The 17,391-nt window shown below is 45.4% G+C and overlaps 2 pseudogenes; one reads left to right on the top strand and one right to left on the bottom strand.

The window, feature by feature from the left end:
- Nucleotides 1-1,165: 1,165 nt before the first annotated feature.
- Nucleotides 1,166-17,113, bottom strand: LOC115385717 (SH2 domain-containing protein 3C-like; annotated as a pseudogene).
- On the top strand, nucleotides 6,781-10,148 carry LOC115385723 (UDP-glucuronosyltransferase 2B31 pseudogene; annotated as a pseudogene).
- Nucleotides 17,114-17,391: the final 278 nt, after the last annotated feature.

Genomic DNA, 17,391 nt, shown 5'->3' with positions numbered 1-17,391 from the left:
GCTCCGGCAGTGAAAACGTGGAACTGAACCCGTTCTTGAACTTCAACTCTGTCTAAATTTAGATAAATGTGAATTATTGTCTTTTCTGTGACATAACCTCCATTGATGGCATACCGGTCAAGAAAAGAAAAAGTAATTTCGGCACCAAGGACCAACAGGGAAGATAAACCATGATAAAGAAGACAGAACAGATTGATCTCTGGTTAAATAGAGATCTGTCATCAAAAACGAATTCTTTTAGCAAATATTGAAGGCATATCCAGGCTTGTTTATATGGCTTCCTGTCTGTCTCTTCAGAGTAACATTTTCAAATATATTCACCAATTACTTTGATTTTTCTTTACTAAATATATATTTGATCAGATTGGAGGTCTGCCTTTCCTGCTGGTTTATAGTTATAAAATAAGTAAGATCCCACTGAAATTAACCAACCTTCATAACCAGCTGTTACTTTGTAGGAACTCAATTTACAAGCTTATCTCACTGCAATGGTACTGTCTTTGGGATAATGGTGATATGCTGTTTCAGAATAAGAGTCTTTAAAAAAAAAAAGTTAAGTCAGCTGTCAACTTCTGACTGCTTTAATGGGTAATGAGGAATTCTGCTATTAATTTAACTGCCCCATATCACAGAAGGAATACATGCTCAGGTTGTTGGTTCTATTCCAGGTGGTTCATTTTGTGTAGAGGTGTTTCTGTTAAGGATGGAGCCATTATAAATCCTTTTAACACTCATGGCAGCTGAACTGACAGTGCTCATTCACTTCATTTTATTCAGCACGTTTTTGGTCCAACTGTCGTTAAAGGCCACACTCTTGGTTTACTCTCTTGGTTTTATCTCTTAGATATTGATAAATTAAGAGTCAAAGACTTTCAAATAAGTGATCACTGTTGTATGTTGATCGAACTTGTCTTTCACGTTGGCTCCACTGTTGGGTTTTTCTCTGTAAAAATGTCTAGAAATGACTGTGTTGTACTTGGCACTATATAAAATAAAGCTGAACTGAATAAAATGGTGAGTTGTTAAAGTGCACAATGTGAAATAATGAAAATATTGACATTAGATGCTTAATAATTAAATTAAATATGATGCATTTTTATTGTATTTTGTAAAAACAAAACAAAATAAAACAAAACAATGACGTTTTAAAACTGATACATTGTTACAATTGCTCATTCAAGAAAGTTCTGACGACATCATCATCTAATTTGCATAGCTGTTCATTTGCATATATAGGTCAAATTAGATGATGACATCATTTAAAACTGATACATTGTTGCAAAGCACGTGACATCATATATAAATGGATAGTTGAAGGGTTTTTTTTGCCTTTTTTTTCTTCCCCATGGTAGCGCTGTAACTTTGTGTTGCTATGTCACATGACTGGATTTAATAATAATCAGAAGAAGATGAACTGCAATATTAATAATTATAATAATAATGAAAAAATAACGTCTGGTTTGCAGTAATTGTTTTAGGGAAAAATTAATGAAGGTGCAATTAGTAACTCAACACTTTCTTTTCTTGCTTTTGAAAAGGAAACCAAATTATTTATTAAAACAATTAGTGGTTCAAATCATAAGAAAGCTGTCTTTGCACCTTGCTTTACATTGTTTTGATGAAACTCACAGACTTTTTTCGTTTTATGTACGTAAATGACTGTGTTTTTTGTTGTTCTCTTTGTATTGTTTAACAAAATGATTTAAAAAAAAAACGGCTGGATCGTCTTTTCATCTTATGGCTGGTTTCCACAGGGAGGAGGTGGAAAGACGAAGGACTACAGCTGCCACAGATAGGACTGAGGGGGCGGGTACAGGAGGGGGCAATCCTGGCTCCTTGGTGGGCGGGGCGTGAGGAGGGGCGGGGGACATTACTGAAGCTCCACCCACTGAGGGAAGGGCACGTGGTTCCTCAGATGATCTTGATAAAATGAATTTATTGCAATCATTAGTAAAGTTGAATGGAACAAAGTGCTGGGGCTCATTTACTGAAACCAGACTGGACTTTCAGTCAAAATATATAAAATGTAAACATATTTAATTGTCTCGAATATTCACTAGTAATTGACAATAAAACTTGTTCAGGAAATTAGCCTCTCTTGGTCATAAAAAAACATGTAAGTCTTCATTAAAAGCTGAAAAATCTACATTTAGCATTTCTTTTAAATTTATGAGACATGACACTCAGAGGTGGAGAGAGACATGGAACAGTGAAACATGATGAGTGAGACAGGAAAGAAGCTCAGTGCAGCTCTGTCACCTTTCTAAACCTTCCGCTTCAACTGAAATTATATTTAGTCTGCCTCAGATTTATCAATAAATATTTAATTTACAAACTTATACTGTGAACAACAGTAATCATTTAAACTGAACACTCACACTAAAATAATCAGCATCTCACTGGATTCAAAAGGTAAAATCCAGACTATTAGTCAATATTATTTTTTTCAGGGCTGAATTTAATCATAGGTTTTAACAAAACAAGACTACACATATTACATTTACATTATAATGCACTTTTTAGGAATTGGACATTTTAGTCCATAATGAAATAAGATGTGTTTTCCAACATTTGTTGGAAGGAAGAATGAATTAGAAGGACGTATACAGGATGAACTGACATGTCTCCAGATGGCTGAAGGTTTGACAGGGCTCAAATGGACACACACATTTCATTGTTCACAAATTCTGAGAGAAACTTGGAGGGACTGGAAAAGTCCCGAGTAGCTCCTGTGGTGTTTTATCTATGGAAACAAAAGTACTACTGGAGGAAGTCCCGGAGCAAGTCCCACAGGAAGTCCTGGAGCGAGGCCTGACACATGTCTGGGTCTTCACTGCTAGTTCCAGGCTCAGGGTTTACTGATGGGGGGTTCCAGTTTGTTGGATAGAGCCGTCAATACTTGCTGGAACTTGTGGTATCGCAGAGCCTGGTCGGCCTCGGCTCCTCGGCTGCCCCACAGCAGCCTCATCTGGAAGTCTGTGAGGAAGAGCTCCATTACTTCAGGCTGCTCCTGGAAACCTGCAACAACAGGAGACCTGATGGGTCAGCACTGATCAGACAGATCTGACCCGAACAGAGACTCCAGAGGGAGACCAGCTCCATCTCCATCTGACTCCAGATCTAAAACCTGAAACATGTCATATATATGAGCATATTCGTGATGCAGTTCTGCTTCTCTTGTTTGATATAACATGAACTAAAGTGCTTTGTCTTCTTCTGTGGAGGCTCCATGAAGCTCACACTGAAGAATGTGGAAAAAGGATTTCTATCAAACACAGCAAGCTGTCCATCATAGCTTCACCTGCCTGCTTTACTTTCATATGATGCAGGAGAACCTGCAAGTGTGACATGTGGAGAGAAACTAAGAGATGAGAGATGATGAGCTGAAAGGAGCTGAATTAGTTAGAGACAGATTAAGCGGATAAAACAGCTGAAGGTTTCTGCCAATCTTCATTCTAAAGACCCGTTTTGGTGTTTATGAACTCAAAGCGAGGTGCCTCCCACCTTGTAATTTGCTCTCAGCATTGGAGCGGTAATTGCCCCCCAGCTGGGCGATGGTCCTCGCTGCCCCCAGGTGGAACATGACCACATCCACCCCAGCGTCCCCGCTGTCCCAGGGCTCCGTGTCCTGAGATGCCCCGCTCTTCTCCAGCAGAGACAGGAGGGGGACCATATGGGGGAAGGTGGTGCTGGAGAGTGGGAAGCTTTCTGCAGGACAAACGGGACAGCTGTGAACGACAGTACCACCGCATCCAGAACCTGTAGAGCCAGGTTTCAACCAGGCGCTCCAGGCGGGTTCATTAGGCGGTAAATGTTTGGTGCAGGAGGACAGGACACCTCTTCCAGCGTCTGTTCCCTTCAGAAAAGGCCGAAGTGTTTGTCGTAGAGGATGGCGCCCTCCGTGTGTCGCTGTCTTAAGGCGGTCCACGTCTGCTCCAGCCGGGACACCTGAAGACAGCTGCAGGTCAGCCTCACATGTCATGATGGCGAGGCAAGCAGAATGATGGCCAATAGATTCAAAAACACTATCAACATGATTCCAAAGACAAACAATGTTCGGCACCACACGCAGATTTTTTAGGCCTTTAACTGTATTTTGCACAAAAAGTTTTTGTCATAAACCAAATAATGTTACATTGTTGTCAGAAATTCAATTACTTTTTTTCTTACTTCAATTAAACCTATATCTTTTATAATCCTGAGTTTTTATCAGTCAGTCATAAAGCTATAGGCACACACACTGACTGAGGCTGTGGCTCACCTGCGGCAGCTCCAGCGCTCTCATCACAGCAGCGAATCCGAACATGTTGCCCATGCCACTCTTCAGCTCCGCAGCCACCTGGATGAGTTTGTGCAGAAGCCCGGCGCGCTCCTCACTCGTCCCCGTGCAGCCCAGCACGTGCACGGCCAACATGATGGCCATGGTTTGAAACCTGCGGGAGCGAAGCTGGTGAGACATTTTACAATATCGCCGCAGTGTCGGCATGTTTCTCTGGCGCTTTGGGCACTTCTCTTGAACTGGACTTCAAGTCCAATCTTGACTGAGTCAAAGCCCACCTGAGCAGAGTCTGAGAGTCTCACACGGACCCGTCAGAGCTCAGTGACAGGCAGATCTACAGTCAGTAACTCTACAGTTCCTCTATAGCAGTGATCGTCAACTGGGAGCCCGTGGGCCGCATTGCGGACACCGAACCGTCCAATCCGGCCCGTGACTGGATTCCATTGCACGCACTCGCGCACTCGCATACGCAAACACACAACCATGAAATCTAGTCTTCTGACCATTTATCAACCAGTGCCTGCACCTCCTTACTGCTCCACATCACCAACCATCTCACGATCTCACCATCCCACCAAACATTTTCCATTCTTTCTTTGTGCGTCTGCTTCTTCTTGCCTGCGCCGTTGACTTCATTTGCTTTGCTACCCAGAATGCATTCAGTACTATATTGTTTATTATTACTCAGTGAAGACATGATAAGATCTCTCACACTGAGTGATGTGCAGTACTCAGAGCTGAGGGCTATGATGGTTGGGAGTAGTACTAACCTCTCCAGAAGGTCCAACCTCAACTGTTGGCCATGCGGTAATGTGAGCAACTCCAGCCCAGAGCTGACTCCCATCATCCTTTGCACCTCCGGAGTCACCTGGAGGATTCTGGCCACCTAGGAACCCCAGACACGGATTACTGGGCTGCTTCATCGAGCATTCATCCCGCAGGGGTTGCTATTGCAGAGGAGGAGCTGGAGAGAGTACCGTGCAGTCCGCTTTGGTGATATGTTTGGCCGCCGTCCGGGGGTCCACGTCCACCAGCACCTCTTTCACCCTGCGCAGGATGCCCACCTCCAGAGGCTTGTTGTCCTGGGGCATCAGTGCTGACGTGTACCTGCTGGGTTTGAAACATGAGAGCGTCTCCATCACTGGTGAGAAGTACACGTCTCCATCCTCCGTCCGAAGCGGGTGGACGCCGTCTTCTGCCTGCAGCCTGTCCACGTAGCTCTGAGGACCAGGACAAAGCTCCGTGTAGCAGTGGTCCGAGGAGGGTCTGTGCGGGCTCGGGCGTGTGGTGTTTGGAGAAGAGGTCCGGCTGGACGGTGGAGCTGCAGGTGAGAGAAGAAGTGTCTACTGAGGTTATTCAAGTATCTGGATGTCAACATCATCCGGGACCTGATGTGGTTCTGTCACATCAACACTCTGGACAAGAAAGCTTGACAGCATCTCCACCAACTCAGATCCCTGAGGGACTTTAAGTTTCCTCTCAAGGTGCTCAGAAAACAGGTGTTTTGGTGGAGAGTCACCACCTGGAAGGGCAGCAGCACCAAGCGGGACTCTCAGCAGGACAGGACGCTCAGTGGAGTGCACCATCAAAAAAACCAGCAGGACATTTATAACAGACCATGCTGGTTAAAGTCCAGGAAGAAGGGCCACAGACTGCTCTCTCTGCTGCCAGCAGGGTGCTGTTACAGCTTGAGTCCACCACAATAATGATACACACACCAGGAAAGGAAACCCTCCATAAATATTTACTTTGTTTAAGCTCTTCTTTACATACAGAATGATGACATTGGAGGCCTTTAGACAAGAAATTAAAAATGTATCTGTAACAATCTCATTGGACACTTTGGGCAACGTTACCTAAGCAGTAGTTCACCGTACACATAAATGTCTGGAAGTTAATGGTCACCACTTTGAGCACCTCTTATAATTGTAGAGGCCAAAGGTAACTTGTATTATTCTTGTTATGTATGAATAAATTTAGCATTAAAATACTTCTGCAAGTTTTTCTTTGCCTGATGTGTGTATATACTGTACATTCTTTTTGGTGAACTTTGTATATAGTGGAATTGTCATCATCACGAGTGTCAGCAGTAGTAGATTCTGTTAACCATTAAACTCAATCAGAGCTAATCTTATCAGGAATAAATAAATGTATCATAAAACAGCAGAATAAACATTCTGAATGATGCAGCATCTGGAGGCTTCCACATTACGGAAAGGTTGTCTCAGCAGCACCTGCTGATCAGGGATTTCTGTTGGTGAAGCTTAAATCATTTTATTCCTTTGATTGGTTTCAGTTTTATGCCATTTGTCTTAGTATTGTTGCAGAAAAGTGCTAGATTTGCTCTTGTTTAGTCAGAAGACTGACAGCAGAGGGTCCCTCGACTTTTGCTCCACAGAGCACGTGAAGGTAAAGTTCAGCGTTTATCACTATGATCCAGCTCCTCATTATGTAACCTGTTGTTACTGCTGCTGCTGCAGAGAGCACATGGTCTGAAGGTTAGCACTGTTAGCTCAGTGCTGAAGCCCCTCTGAGCTGAGCTGACGATCATATCCTCGGGACAGAGGTTGGATCCACCTCGGCAGGCTGATCTTCCAACTCCGACGTTTTCAGTAAGTGTTTAGTATTAAGTGTTGTGCAGACAGATTAGTGTTGATATGTAGAAGACTTGGCACACAATTTACCAAGTGGGAACAAAACTGTTATTCAGTTCATGCTTCAAAATAATCTCCTTGTTTGAACGGAGTTGAAACTCGAGTGGATCCAGATGAGCGTGCATGTTCCAGATGTTTCCCATTGAGACTGAAAGGGAATTCTCACTGTGGGAGGACTTGTTAACTGTTGTTCAGCTGTGGAAAGTGGAACATTCATGCCTGTCTGCTCAAAGAAGTGTGTCCTCAGTGACTTTTAAATCGCTCTCAATATTTTACTGATGTTTAGGAATCTTATTGATGGGAATGCGAAACATGTAAAACTTCTTGGATAATTTGACACCACTCAGCAAACATGCCTCAATGCACAGGGGTGAAAACTGAGAGGGAACCTCTCGCAAACAGCTTTTGTGAAGCTTGTGGGATTTCTTAGTACTAATTCCTACGTTTTAGTTGTGTAATCTGAGAACTGGTTGTGAGCTGGGAGTTATGCAAGTCTTACAGCGTGGTGCCTCAGTGTGAAAGAAGAAGTCGATGTTATTGAAACCTGAGCAGTCAAAGGACTGCTTCTGATTCAACATATTTCTTAATGTTGTAGTCTGCAAAGATCACAAAAAGAGATTAGGAAGTATTTGAAGCTCAGAATTTACATGAAATTGTATTTACATGAAATTGAACAATATGTTAAGATGCCCAGCGTAAACTCTGAACAGCAATGCAGAGATTGTAGTAGACTGTACTCGAAGCTCTCCCCATCTCCACCCTCACCTGTGCTCATGAACTCTCGCCTACCTCCACCCTCACCTGTGCTCATGAACTTTGGCCCACCTCTACCCTCACATCCGTGCAAATGAACTCTGGTTCATCGAGACCGTTCTAACATATTTTGTGTTTTCAGAATCTACACTGCCAAGATGTACGGTCCAGCCTTGGTGGCAGTCGCCATGCTACTCTGCTCTCCACTGCTGGTGCAGGGAGGGAAAGTGTTAGTGGTCCCAGTGGACGGAAGCCACTGGATCAACATGAAGGTCATCGTTGAAGAGCTTCACTCCAGAGGCCACGAAGTCACGGTGTTGAGGCCGTTTGACACTTGGTACGTCAAGGTAGACTCTCCTCACTACAAGAGCCTCACCATCAACTCTTCATTTGGGTTTGATGAAAAACAGTTTGGAGGTTACGTAATGAAAACACTGAACCTGCGACGGCAAGGGGCTTCGATTTGGGCCCGTTTGGCTCTGGAGTACGACCTGGTGCAGCAGTTCTATCAGATGAATAAGCAGGTGCTGAAGGTGATGGGAGAAGTGTTCGACAATGAGCAGCTGATGCAGAGTCTGCACGATGCCAAGTACGACTTGGTCCTCACAGATCCAGCCATTGGTGCAGGGGTGCTTCTGGCTCACCGTTTGCGTCTTCCTCTCGTCCTGAATGTGCGATGGACGGTTCAGGGGGAGGGGCATATGGCCATTGCGCCTTCCCCACTTTCATATGTACCAATACCGGGGTCACTGCTGACTGATAAGATGACGTTTTCCCAGCGGGTACAGAACCTCTTGTTTTATTTTTTCACTTGGCTTCAGATTCAGTATGTTACCGAGCCAAATTACAAACCTTTTGTTCATCGGTACTTTGGCAGCGATGTCCATTACATGGAGCTGTTCCAGGCAGCCGATATCTGGCTGATGAGAAACGACTTCACCTTTGAGTTTCCTCGACCCACAATGCCAAACGTAGTCTACATGTCAGGATTCCAGTGCAAACCCCCCAAACCTCTGCCCAAAGAACTGGAGGATTTCGTACAGAGCTCCGGTGAACACGGCGTCATTGTGATGACACTCGGCACTCTGGTGGAAAAACTTCCAGAGGACATCACGGAGGGCATCGCTGCAGCCTTTGCTCAGCTCCCTCAGAAGGTCATCTGGAGACACAAAGGCAAAAAACCCTCCACCCTCGGCAACAACACCTTAATTCTGGACTGGTTACCACAAAATGACCTGCTGGGTCACCCCAAGACCAGGCTGTTTGTGGCCCACGGAGGAACCAATGGCATGCAGGAGGCCATCTACCATGGAGTCCCACTGGTCGGTCTGCCCCTTCTTTTTGATCAACCTGACAATTTCTTCAGGATGGAAGCTCGAGGTGTGGCCAAAGTCCTGGACTTTGGAACCGTGAACCAGGAGGACTTCCTGGCAGCAGTGAAGGAGGTGCTGTATGATCCATCCTACACCGAGAAGATGAAGAAGCTGTCCAGCCTGCACAGAGACAAGCCCATGAAACCTCTGGAGCTGGCTATGTTCTGGATCGAGTTCGTCATGAGGCACAAAGGAGCAGCTCACCTGCGGACAGAATCCTACAGAATGTCCACAATCCAGTACCACTCCATCGATGTGGTGGGATTCCTGCTGCTCATTTTGTCACTCACAATCACTGTTTTTATTTACACAGTGAAGTTTTCTGTAGGAAGCTTTGCTACAGGAGCAAAGTCAAAAGTGAATGAATGAAAAGGCTTTCTTCATGTCTCTGCTCTGCACTGAAACTCCCACAGGTTAGCAAAGAGCTGAAGCTGCCCTATACTGTATCTTCTGTAAGGTTATTTCTATTTTTATTTTTGAATCCGTGATGTTTGAGAGCGATGTGGTGAAGTGTTAAACTAGCAGTACAATTTGAGATAAATGACAGATTCCTGTGATGTCAGATGTTGCTTTTTTTGTTTCAAAAAAGCTGTGATTTTTTCAGTTATTTAATCATGAAAACGAGTTAAATATATATATGTAAAAAAGCTGCCTCTTTCATTGATAATTAAAGTGAATTTAAACATTTCAAGAAAAAAATACTGTTGGAAAGTTTAATGATCAGAGGAAGTTGTCAACGTCAGCTGTAAGTTGCAAGGACACACACACACACACACACACACACACACACACACACACACACACACACACTCAAAAATTCGTACAGACCTCTGATGACTGCCATCAGACGATGTCTGGATTAATGATTCTGTGTTTCCGGAGCTTCTCCGTGTTGTGATGTATGAATGACTGTTGATGATTACAGAAGTGTACATGAAAACACTTGTTTGATGTTAAATGTTGCATTTCCACCTAATAATTGCAAACCAGCAGGAGCTTCACCTCATTTTTACTTTCGTTTATTGGAGTTTTTATTGATTCTGTTCATTGAGAAGCAGCTGAATCTGCATATGCTATATTCCAAATAAACAAATATGGAACAAGTTTTGTGTTTTTTAAAGTTGCATGATATCGTGCGTGTGCGCTGTGTGTGTGTGTGTGTGTGAGAGTGAGAGAGAAACTCACTATGTTTGTCCAGGGGACTCTGCAAGGTCTCCTGGCTCAGCCCCACTTCTGCCCCCTGGTGGTGGGAAGAGGAAGGACTGCAGAGACACAGAGGGCCGAGGTCATCAGGAGATCTTCTGCAGCTGCATCACACTTTCACCAAAGGAATACATGAAGACGACGTCACCAAAGAAAGAAAGGTCTATTTGCAAAAATTCTCTGAGCACTCGAAATTTGTAAAAAATGGCAACTTGCAGAACTCATTATGAGCAGATGTGCTTGTAACATTTTCTTGTGACCAGGGCCTAAAACAGTTCAGCAAAAAGTATTTCTGAAAACATTTGAGGTTGGAAATTAGCTGTGCAGTTGCTGACTCTGAAAATCATAGAAATCAAAAAGCATTTAATAACCCAAAAAATACAAACAGCTCATAAAAAACCTTTCGCAACAGTGCAGTTATGAGTGTTTTTCCCATGTTGGTATCTGGCTGCTCCAGTCCCATGTATTCTGTTGCAGGTACTTCTGCAAACAACCAACTCGCTCTGCACATCCAACATAGAAATAACACTTTCCACCATATAACACCACTTCAAAAACGTATCGCTAACAGAACTCAAGGAGCAATTTTCAACTCAGTCCCCGCTCCAAATGTGAGTTAAAAGGAGTAAAAGCCGATCCACTTTACCTGCTACAGGAGTGCCATTACCATCACGTGTGTGACCTGTTCACAGTTTTCCAGGATTCTGGTTCTCATTACACTGCCGCCTATAGGTCCGGCTTCTCATAACAATTCTTCATTAGGTTTCCATTTAAATTTTTTGGAAAACGTAGAGGGGGGCAACACCCGTTTCTGTAAATAGCAGGCTGCTTATCATTGGGACCCTCACCTCCTGAAGACTGTTTCCAGGTAGCTGAGCGGCAGAGTCCGGTTCACCGGCTGGACCATCTGAGCCCCGCCGCCACGTGTCAGTGCCGCACGGCCGCCCACGTAGAAGTGAACCAGCGCCTGTAAGGAGCTGAAGGCTTTCCCCTCCTCCCCCTCCCCCTCCTCCAGGCTGTACTGCACCCGGGGGTAAGTGTGAGTGGACGGGACCACCGTCCTCCTGATGGGCAGGTGGAGGGTCTTCTGCTCCCAGCAGCTGCTCAAGACGAAGTCGCCATGGCTGCTCTGGGAGTCTCTGACCAGGAAGTCTCCGTGGTTCAGCAGCAGGCTCTCTGACACCTGAACAGAACAGATCACAGCGTGTACGGGCTCCAGGTCACTTCTGATCAGCAGGGCAAAGGCTTCGTGGACTTTCCAGTGCTGACCCCTCTCAGATAGCGCTGCCTTTTTGGAAGCAAACCTTGAACTTTACTGTGTTGACTCTGCTTTTGGGTAGAACAGGCGGCAAAAAGGCTTCACTGTCCCTTTTCTGGATTCTGGGCTTTGAACACATCTGAACTGACATCAAATCGTGAGATTGTACATGCACGTGTGTGTGTGTGTGTGTGTGTGTGTGTGTGTGTGTGTGTGTGTGTGTGTGTGTGTTTGTGCGTGCAGACCTCTGTGGGGATGGGTCCATGGTACCAGGCATGGCTCCTCACATCGTGTTCACTCAGCTTCAGCTCCTCCTCCAGCTGCTTCCTCAGCGTCTCCGTCGGCGGCTGCAGCCACCACGTCTCCCTGGAGAACTGGAAAGTCATCACGGACGCAAAAACGCGGAAAAACAACGATCTGTCAGCGTTGTTTCAAAGCTTTACCACTTCAGAACAACTTGTTCGGAGTGTGAACACTGGGCTGGGACTTCAGTCGCTCCCACAGTGGCATCAGACACTCCGACTCATCGGCATGGCAACGCTATGTGTGAGGAGCCCATCACTCAGAGCGCACACACACACACACACACACACACACACACACACACACACAGCTCCTAATTCACAGTGCAGCAAGCTACAGGAGGGGTGGATGGCCTTTAAAGCTGTCTGTGTGAGTGTGTGTGTGTGTGTGTGTGTGTGTGTGTGTGTGTGTGTGTGTGTGTGTGTGTGTGTGTGCATGTGTGTGTTTGTGTGTCCCCATCAGGCCCCAGTGGAAATAAATCATTCCATTTGTACATGTTTTGTTTCGGGTTCAGGCTGAAGAAAGTTCTGTCGACACTCCTCTGTATGCAGCTCACATCTGCGACAATCGATGAACTGCTGCCATATGAGGTCAAATAATCAATATATGGCTGATTCTCTTTTAAAAAGAACAAATAGGCTGCAGTTAATGAGATTAAACTAACAGGGTCATGACACCCTTTGTGTGGCTCTTGTTGTTGACGTCTGTGGACTTTACGGGCTTTTATAAAATCAAGAAAAGATGCTATGTTATTTGTGTACAACACATTATAAGTAAGAAACATCAGGACAAAGAAAATTCCATAAAATCTGTGACAGATTGAACAATCTCCTTCCAGAACTGATAGATACTCATTTTTACCGCGCAGTTTTGACGTCAGTACGTAAAGAACCATTCCCATGTTTGTCGTGGTACCTGGCACCACAGAGCAGTTGCCATAAGGAGAAGCTACATCACCGCCGTCAGCTGATTGGTCGACCCGACCGTCACTCTCAACAAACTGGCCATGACTGAACAGCTCCTCAGCAGTAGAAGCCCTCTGTTGTTGTTTGCACACTCCGTTTTACACACACTGGCTGTTCTGTTGGCTTGTTTTCTAAGCTGTATCACAGAACGGAGGCTCATGATGAGGGCTGAGCAGTTCTGCTGTGTAGCGACAGCCGGAGTGGGGCCCTGCTTTCACCGTCACGCCACGGCGTCCCGTACCTGCGTCGTTACGCCACCCTTCACCATCCGCCTGGATTCTAACCGTGATCACTGCAGCAAAGACGCCACATAGATGTGTGTAGTGCAGAGTCGTCCACTGAGGACAGACTGCAGCGTGTCTGGATGAACTGACAGGACAGCGCCGATCACATCAGGAGCAAGAAGCAGACAGTCCAGTGCTCTCCAGCCCTGTTCCTGCAGTTACAGTTTAAAGGTTCAAATCTAAATCCCAGGACAAGCTTTGACTAGTGGTTGGTAATTGTTCATTTTGGTGTATAACCTTATTTGTGCTGTTTGTATAATTTTTAATAATTTGTAAAAGCAACATGTTAGTGTAGACCACACATTATGCATGATTCTTATTGAAGCTGAAGAGAGGAAATCAAGACGGAATTAAAAACAATGTGGGTGCACATTTATGAATACTTTCATGAAAACATGTTCTACTAGCTGAATTTGTAGCAGTCATGAGTCAGGAAACCAGATGGAGGATTTAAAGTCCTCCTTGTCATTGGCCAGTTCAGCAGGACTTCACGGAGGCAATCCTCCACACACACACACACACACACACACAGTCTTGTATTTCTATCCTTGTGGGGACCGTCCATTGACTCCCATTCATGTCTACCCCCTAACCCTGACCCTTACCCTAACCCTAACCCACACCACAACAAAGCCTAACCCTAAAGAAATGTTTTTGCACTTTTACTTTTTTCAGTAACAACAACATGGTCAAGAAAACACTGTTTCTCCTACTTAGGACCGGAAAAAGGTCCCCACAAGGCACGTCGTTCCACGTTTTGCTATCCTTGTGGGGACATTTGGCCCCAACAAGGATAGAAATACGAGAACACACACACACACACACACACACACACACACACACACACACACACACACACACACGAAAGCAGTTTTTAATCTGAGAATTTACACAACTAAAGATAAAGAGAGAAAACAAATGTGAGAAGCCTACTTTGACGTATTCTCCTCCTCGATTCGACCCGTTCTGACGGCTGTAAAACAAAGAGGAGGTGACTCAGAAAAACGCTAAACTCCATGACCGTGCATGACAAAACCAACAATCGTGAGGTTGCGCCAATCCCAGAATCCACTCTGATACTACGCAGAGCGTTCATATTCGAAAAAAGCTCCTCAATGCAACTGGGTGAGTATCCCAAGATGCTACGCGTCTGCAACGTCGACTGCCGAGAGGACGAGCGATGTCCGCCACAGTAAACTATTCTCTGCCAAAATATCAAGACGAGGAGAAAGAAAATTCACAAAAAATATGAAGACATAGACTGAGACGAGTTAGCATGCTAACACCCAACATTCACGACTTCAACAGGTCTGCAGCTTTCTGCTAGCATGCTAAAACCTCGGTCATCGATAGAATGACTCCTTGACTTCTCTCCTTCCTTGGGTTATTCTAAAATCTAATAAATGAAAAATATTTAAAAAGGAACACAGAATTCACAAAATTGTTGAATTTAACTAAAATGATTTCGATTAAAATATAAGCAAAAAGTTTTCAAGTCAGTCAAACATTTTTAGAAAATATTGTTCTCATGTTTGATTATTTACGTTCTTTGGGTTTAAGATTTCCTCCCCAGTTTTACAAACCCAGTACTGAATATTTCTGCATTCAGTTGAAGTGATCATGGAAAGCAGGTCCTTACGTGTGGGAGTGGTCCTGGTCCTGGTCCTGGTCCTGGTCCTGGTCCTGGTCCTGGTCCTGGTTTTGGTCCTGGTCCTGGGAGCCGGTCTCGGACTCGGTGCTGTCCAGTGGGCTGGTGGTTCTGTCAGCGATGGGGTCCATTGGTACGTACACATCCTGCACTGAGGCAGCTGGAGGCCGAGCCACGGCGTGCGGGCTCGTGGCGGCCCGGTGCTGGGTGACGGCGTCCTCTGGAAGGGGCCGGACAGGTGCCGCAGAGGCCGGCTCAGGCTGCTCCATGCTGCTGCCGCTGAGGCCGGACAGGGCACTGAGCAGGGGGGAGGCTCTCACACACTCCCCCGCCTCCCGCTGGCTCTGCCCACCACGCAGGGACTTCTTCTTCTGCCGCTCCCAGCGGGGCACCGTGCCAACGTGGGTGTACATGTCGCAGGAGCGGGCGTAGCTGGACGGGTGGCGGCACGGCTCCACGCCGTCCACGTCTGATGACTGAGCCTTGTCATCTTTGTCTTTGGAGCGGCGAGTGGAGAGATTGGTGAGGCTCCCGAACCATTTGAAACCTGGAGAAGAGGAAGAAGTGTTTGAATGAGTCTCCGAAACACTGAAGCACGCGGGCAGAGGCTGGCCTTTCAGTCCTGAGCAGACGTCACAGGAAGGCAAACACCAGAAAGGTGGGAGGTGAAATTCAAGAGGGTACCAACACAACTGAGAAAAGACAAAATGACGAACAGACTCGGTGATGGAAGCCCAGAATGAGCAGGTCGAGGGAACTGGTAGAAGACGGACTGAAGAACCGCGTTCTGCTGTGTCACGACACCAATCATAAAGCTTCACTTTCTCTCTCATGTTTCAGACTCCGAAGCAAAAGTGATCTGAATGTTTTCCTTCCAGTGATGATTGGTTTTAGGTTTACAGGCTCCCTCCAGACCTTCAGCTGCATCGTGGCTGGAAATCAGGACATGCAGAGGATGTACAGAGAGGGATTGTCTTTTCTCAGCTGGACTCAGAGCTGAAGTGTGAGCGCAGCTTCAAACTGCACAAAGACGCATCTATTCCACTTTTACAAAGCTCCATGAAGCTGTGAGTGAGTGGAACAGTGTGCACAGTGAAACAGAGGCCAATAGATCATTCTTTCATGAGTTTACACAAATAAACTCTGTCAGCTTCTTTTAATGCATCACTTTTTCTGTTTGTACTGGAAATACAAAGCAGTGGAAGCTTAGTAGTTCTCTGATAGTTTTTTTTTATTTACTGCTCCACTTCAGAGAAATACTGAAATTGAGGTTGTGTTTGGAATTCACAGATAAATCCTGCACAGAAATGACTCTCAGTAAAAAAAAAAAAAAAACAACCTAAATGTGCCTGAAAGATGTTGGTTTCTTTAGTTATAACACACATCCACACATGCACTTGTTAGCTCAGGAGTGTGTTGCAGAACTGGGTCTCTAATTCAGTAAGTTTTCCTTCAAAGCCTGGAGAAAATGCTGCAAGTAGCACGGATACTGTTCTCACTAATGGAGCCCAGGAATAAGAAAACATCTGACACAACGAGCAGGAGAAAGAGGGAGAGGACAGACAAGACATTGCCAGTGCTCATCTAAAGAGGCAGATGACTCAAACCACGAGAAAAAGCTTTGGCGAGCTTTTTTTAAAACATGCAGATTCACTGACACTTAAAAAAGGCCAGTTAAACTGAGAAGTAAGTAACAAACCTGCTGAGACAAGCAGAGTCGTGCAAGTAACTGATAACCCTGTCATGTTGGGTTCCTGGTGTTTTTCTCCCTCTGATTTGAGTCTAAAGATCCCATCACCTCTATGTATAACTCAGAAGATCCAGAGAATCCGGTGAAATCTGGAGGATGGTAACCTTCAGGGCTGCTGGACATCACTGCATGGACTTAGGACACTCCACCAAGCCACTGTCTGTGGACACACCTCACTGTGTGATCCACAATACTACAGTCTCAGGTTAGTCACATTCAGCTGTTGTGGCAGTCATAAAAGAGGAAAGAAAAACGTCAATGTGTTCACTCAGTGTGTGTGTGTGTGTGTGTGTGTGTGTGTGTGTGTGTGTGTGTGTGTGTGTGTGTGTGTGTGTGTGTGTGTGGGTGTGTGTGTGTTAGAGAGAGTGGTTTTACCCCCTTCATGAATAACTGAATGAAGAAAAGCACCATCACACTTTCACTCAGGGAGTTCCACTTCCTTCCACAGCATCATCACACATCACTGCTTTATTACCTAGAAATCAAAGCGAGGACTGTCTGTGGTGAGAAAGGAATGAGACTCACTGAGTTTTCTTTTGCTCATGGTTCATCAGCAGGAGTAGTTTTCAGAGGAGTCTCCTTCTTGACGCCGCGGCTCGACGTGAGCTTCACTCAGGCAGTAAACAGGAAGTGTTGATGTGAGCAGCTGAAGATCAGGAACACTGACACCATGTGTCACCACACATCTTCGGCAGGAAGTGCTTCTTTACTCAACACGTCCACCGCAAGTCCACGGCGCAGGTACCAGGTCCTCTCAGCCCCACCCCCTCCCATAGACCCCGTCCCCTCACTAGGTCCTGCTTCTCCCTGATGTGTCAGTTAAAGCTTCCATATTATACAGTTTTACATCAGTTTCCCATCGCAGCCAGAGCTCAAACAACATCACAACCAAAGTGTATTTCCAAATTCATCCTTGCTGTT

Source organism: Salarias fasciatus, unplaced genomic scaffold (assembly GCF_902148845.1).
Source record: "Salarias fasciatus unplaced genomic scaffold, fSalaFa1.1, whole genome shotgun sequence".
NCBI classification, from domain to species: domain Eukaryota; kingdom Metazoa; phylum Chordata; class Actinopteri; order Blenniiformes; family Blenniidae; genus Salarias; species Salarias fasciatus.
Note: the sequence above shows the minus strand (reverse complement) of the source record. Positions and strands in the feature narration are given on the sequence as shown.